We start from the raw sequence: 5497 nt of genomic DNA, 5'->3' as shown, positions 1-5497 counted from the left end.
TTTCGGGGTGAAATACTCCACGGACTACAGTGGACAACTATGACTTCGAACTCAGAAACTCCTCCAGAATGAGATTCTCACTCTGCAGCGGAGTGTGCGCTGATATGAAACTTCGTGGCAGATTAAAACTGTGTGCCCGACCGAGACTCGAACTCGGGACCTTTGCCTTTCGCAGAAGAGCTTCTGTAAAGTTTGGAAGGTAGGAGACGGATACTGGGAGAAGTAAAGCTGTGAGTACCGGACGTGAGTCGTGCTTCGGTAGCTCAGTTGGTAGAGCACTTGCCCGCGAAAGGCAAAGGTCCCGAGTTCGAGTCTCGGTCGGGCACTCAGAAACTCCTTATTGGTACCGAACCGTCATACGTTTCCAGAAAGTCATTGACCCTACCACGAAAGAGGACTGCTAATCAACTACCACGATATGAAGCGTTAGAAACCACTCCGCTAATTGGTCTTAGTTTCATACTATGGACCCCACTAGCCATTCTCACAACTTCCTGCTAATGGAATTTCTCTGCACAACGCAGTTCCCTGCCTGGAAAGTGTTTACAACAGGTGGTGGAGGAACAAGTGCCACAATGAAAAAGTCCCTAGATATTCAGGAAATATAGCCAATCTTGACCACAACCTATTTAGAAGGATTACAGAAAGGCTAACCAATCATACCCAGTCTAGAAAGCCCCCTTCTTCCAATTACTGGAAACTGTCTCTGTTGTTCACAATGACCAAGAGGACAAGCTCATGCAACCTCCCAGGAATTATATGTTACACAAAGAGAAACGTGAATAAGAACCGCTGGATGGGAATTTTAACCTCTGGCTCCACATACCAGATGAATATCTGAACCACGGTGCCTCACTTTTAAAACGCTGAAACAGGGGCCTAACAATATTTACAGGGCCGTCATTCATACCATTTTACGATATCCTGTACAAACGAGGCAACGTGATGATGTTACAATCTATGTGATTTTGTTATAACCTACGTGAAGCAAAACATTTCAGACTGTCATCATATCGAGCTAAAGCCCTTGTGATCTGATGCCATGTACGGTCCTTTGGTTTAATAAAGTAGAACTAAAAACTGCAGTGTGTTCTTGCACCTTTTTATGATCGCTGCTGATTGTTCTAGTGACCTGCAATATGAAAAAAATGGTGAAATGCGGCATCCACAGCTTGCCCCCGCATATATTTTTCTTCGTCTGTTGGTACACTGTTAATGGCAATCAGACATGTCATTCTACAGTTATTGCACTGACACTGGCACCACAAACTCACATGTATTGCAGTTGATCAAAATCCAGAGACTATTTTTAGAACACTCTTTTCCTGCAAATAGTGACTGGCTAGGTTAAACATTAAAACCAAGCGTGACAATGGAAAATGAGAAAAGAAAAATAATTTTCTTTCTTATACCACCATAAAAATTTCAAATGCTAATGGGGAAAATCTAAAACTTAAGAAATAACACATCTTATTGCTACGGAGAAGGCTTCACGTAAATTCAAAAGCACTAGACGGAAAGCAGAAACTACGTTTTACTTACAAATAAAATCAAGAATGTGCCAGTAGATGTGAACATAGAATGGACGGTATCGCAAATAAGCAACATGCACCCTGTCACATTTGACAGCGGTGAAATTGTGGGTGCCTTAATCATTTGACAATGCATCTTTGAGGTCGTCCATGAACTGGACGCTTCAGATGCAGCTTACTTAAGGGTGTAACCTGGGTGCTTTGATAGAGGGAGAGCTGCCGCCGCCAAAGGCAACTACACTTGGGTCGGTAACTTCCTAGTCCGGCTGCGGATGGTCTCCGACCAGTGGTGGGGGATGACACACAATATTGCAAGGTGACCATTACTTGTTTTCAGATGGGAGGCGCAGATGCGAAGGGCTGACGATGTACTTGTTCCACAGTTCTAAACATTCATGGTGGTGTCTGATTGTACTATATCGTGTCTCCCTACCACTTTCGCGCAACGACGCTCTGAGCGTGTTTTTTAGGGAATTGACTAGTTTGAACCTGGGACCTGTTGCTGGTAAAGAGACGCCAGACCACACATGACATGTAGAATTCAGAAGAGTTCAGTGAGACTAGCGATGATATAACCAAATACTTAATGATTTCAGCGTCAGCTCCACTGCACTCCCTGTAAAAGAATCTTAATACTAACTAAATTTAGTGGAAGGGGTTCAATGCTTTCCTATTTATAGTTAGCTGGTAAAATAACGTCGAAAAAAGCAGTTAAGTTTACCATTGGAAATTTTATTCTACTCACAAAACATTGTTTATATATTGCACTATTGATAAAAGGAAATGTTTCAATACAGGATGGTAAAAACCAATTGCGTTCAACAAAAATGTGAACGAATATTCCCTGAGTGGGTTTCCAAGTTCTACAATCGATCGAAGGATGACCTATGCCATATCACATCTATAATCTAAGTTTAAATTAAGTTTCACAAGATAGAAAACTATCAAAATGGTCTACAGTGACCCTCAATTATCTTTAATTACTTATATAACTTGTCGTAAATTACAGTGGCTGATGTGGCTTCTCAATAATTATATAACAGAGAAATCATCGCGTTTCAGGTTTTTACTTCAAGTGGCAAATGTGTACACCATGAGCTTTAATTTACGATCGACACTAGTATTACGCAAAAAAGGGGGTGTAACAGATGACATTTCTGCAGTTCTGAGCGAAGCCTTATGCGCTCAAAAATGCGGCATCGCGTGCGTTCATTACCTTGTCGGTGTTTAGGCAGCATCAGGGCGGCGGCCGGCAGCACAACACCGCTCACCTTGCCATCTCGGAAGTAACCTTCTCTCCTAACTTCTCCTTACTACCATTTACCGAAGTTGGTTTAAAAAAAACTATCTGGCAGTGTTTTCATCTGACCAATCAGGGTCTCAATGTTAACCTTAAGCTCCGCCTACAAAAATTCTGTCTATCCAATGAGAAACGTTATACTTTTCGTGATGGGGCAATGTTTTTATAGTTTGCAACGTAACAGAGACGCGAAAAGTCTCACGCTAAAACCTGCAGCTGGCGTGGTCCTTTTAGCGTTATCGTAAGATCTATACTGTTCTTCTGGAGGGCTCTATCTTTTAACATGGGCTGGCGGGTGGTCCTAACGTAACAGAGACGCGAAAAAGTCTCACGCTAAACGTTGCGGGTGGTGTGGGCTATTTTGTGTTATCGTAAGATCTATACTGTTTTTCTGGAGGGCTCTAGCTTTTAACATGGGCTGGGGGGTGGTCCTTGATGTAACAGAGACGCGAAAAAGTCTCACGCTAAAACGTGCGGGTGGTGTGGTCTTAGCGGTAGGCTGGCGACGTGGGTGTCTAGTCTGTCCCTTATCGTAGGGCCTTCTAGCTTAACACGGTTTAGCTCTCGGCTTCTGTTCTCGTCTCTCCCCTCGGAACTGCGTCTGTCTCACGGTGGGAAGGTATGACATGCATTTAGTCATTCTCGTATTAGTCTGTGGTATTCCATTTGCTCACTCGTTACTCGTATTACTTTGGTTAATTTAATGTCACGATTTATTCGGAGTTATGTGACATACTACTGGATTTGCTTATTATGTCAGGGTTTTCATGGAAGGTGTTGGATTTGCCTGACACCGTACACAGTACGGCGATCCACACTTAAGGTCGTCAGATGTGGTCGACAGGAACATTGAAGAAGAGTATGCCTGCTCTCACGTTACCATGGAATCGAACTTCAGGTCATTGTCAAATTCTAATATCTTAGATCAGCCCGCCGAATGTTGGTCCATAATGAGGCCCATTCTAAAGAGTGTCAGAACTCTCCATTACATTGAAAACAGTATAGTCAACTTAACGCTATTCTTTGCATTGTGTAAGCGCTCAGATATCGATAGCAACAATCTGAGGCCGAAACATGGGTGCGTGATTCTAAGCAATGTTGTGAGACGAGGTCTGTCTGCGAGAGTGGATGTAGTAGTGTCTGTCGAGAGCTCGGAGACAGAAGACGTGTCATGCTGCCCTCACGTCGGTGATGGCAGATCTTACCGCACTCAAACCTTGATTTCATTTACATAGCCAGGAGAGATTTAGAAGGCATAATTGCGCTTGGAGATGGAATTCACGGTAAAATTCGCAAGCATAGAGCAAAAGTAATTGCAGCATTAGGCTCGGGATTGTTAGTCCGAGTTTGCAATAATCAAATGTGAACCGTCATTTATGTTCAAAGAATATTCTTAAAAACTAATTTTATTTACTAGTGATTCATCAAGTACATTAACACATTAAATCACACTATGTAAACATGGAGGTAGTTGCCAGGGAGTAACTGATGAAATCATTACCAAATTCCTTTTAACAATGGGTATTTTATTCACTTTAATAGTGCCTAAAAGCATTATTTAAAAGAAAAAGATTTAAAATTATAATCAGAAAGCACCCTCTAAATATCAAAGATACAATTTATTCAGAGGCAGAAAGAAACAAGTTTTGACTGTATGAGGTTTCGGGCAGAGAACCTTGCCGTTCCCTTTTGACACAGCCGTAGTTACGACCGCTCACAACAGCCTCTGAAGGACTACACTGGTGCAAATCTGCAACACACCAGATTACTTTAAATTGAGAGTTTGAACAATTTACACAACACACATGCACCCCCCGTAGGAGGGATGGACATAGTACAAAAAACTAACAATTAAAATATTAACCTTGCCACAGAAGGTGCAACTTGATTTTCACTTCTAAGAAAAGTCTTATGGTGAAAGGGTGGCAACTTTATATACTAAAATTATCATTTAAATAAAAGCCCATGAAATGCAATCTTATATAAAATTCTACAAAGTTGGCCAAACAATAGTTAAGATGCTCTACAGTACACAGATACCGCCTCTGAAGATCATAGGCAATAATATCAAAGTTTGCAAAGATCAAAACATATTTCAGATATTAGACCGTTACACTCCAAGCAATAAATTCGTTAACACACCAAATCCGAGCCGGCCGCAGTGGTCTCGCGGTTCTAGGCGCGCAGTCCGGAACCGTGCGACTGCTATGGTCGCAGGTTCGAATCCTGCCTCGGGCATGGATGTGTATGATGTCCTTAGGGTAGTTAGGTTGAAGTAGTTCTAAGTTCTAGGGGACTGATGACCACAGCAGTTGAGTCCCATAGTTATCAGAGCCATTTGAACCATTTGAACCAAATCCAACAAACATGACAGAGGCAGCTACTATCGTACGGTAGATTGATAGGGAGATTACCGAACAACCCGAACCGCAGGTTGCTCTAACCCGCCCCTACTCCGCAGGGGAAAAACGGACCACCCAATTTATAAACAACCACCTTCCCACGGGTGGGCAAACGGAAGAGGATGGTGGGACGACCCCAAAGCAAAACGGCTGGTGACCTCACTTAGAAAACAAGTAGAATTTAACAAGAGCAAATCAAACAACAAATCATCAATCACTTCTAATAAGCTGCGATTTCTCGAGAAGACCTGGCGCAGCACCCT

The 5497-nt window shown here is 42.5% G+C and overlaps 1 non-coding gene across 1 annotated transcript; it reads left to right on the top strand.

The window, feature by feature from the left end:
* Positions 1-251: 251 nt before the first annotated feature.
* Trnas-cga (transfer RNA serine (anticodon CGA)) lies at positions 252-326 on the top strand. Its single transcript has one exon. It is a non-coding gene; the product is annotated as a tRNA-Ser (tRNA).
* Positions 327-5497: the final 5171 nt, after the last annotated feature.

The sequence above is a fragment of the Schistocerca gregaria genome, chromosome 4 (assembly GCF_023897955.1).
Source record: "Schistocerca gregaria isolate iqSchGreg1 chromosome 4, iqSchGreg1.2, whole genome shotgun sequence".
Taxonomy (NCBI): domain Eukaryota; kingdom Metazoa; phylum Arthropoda; class Insecta; order Orthoptera; family Acrididae; genus Schistocerca; species Schistocerca gregaria.
Note: the sequence above shows the minus strand (reverse complement) of the source record. Positions and strands in the feature narration are given on the sequence as shown.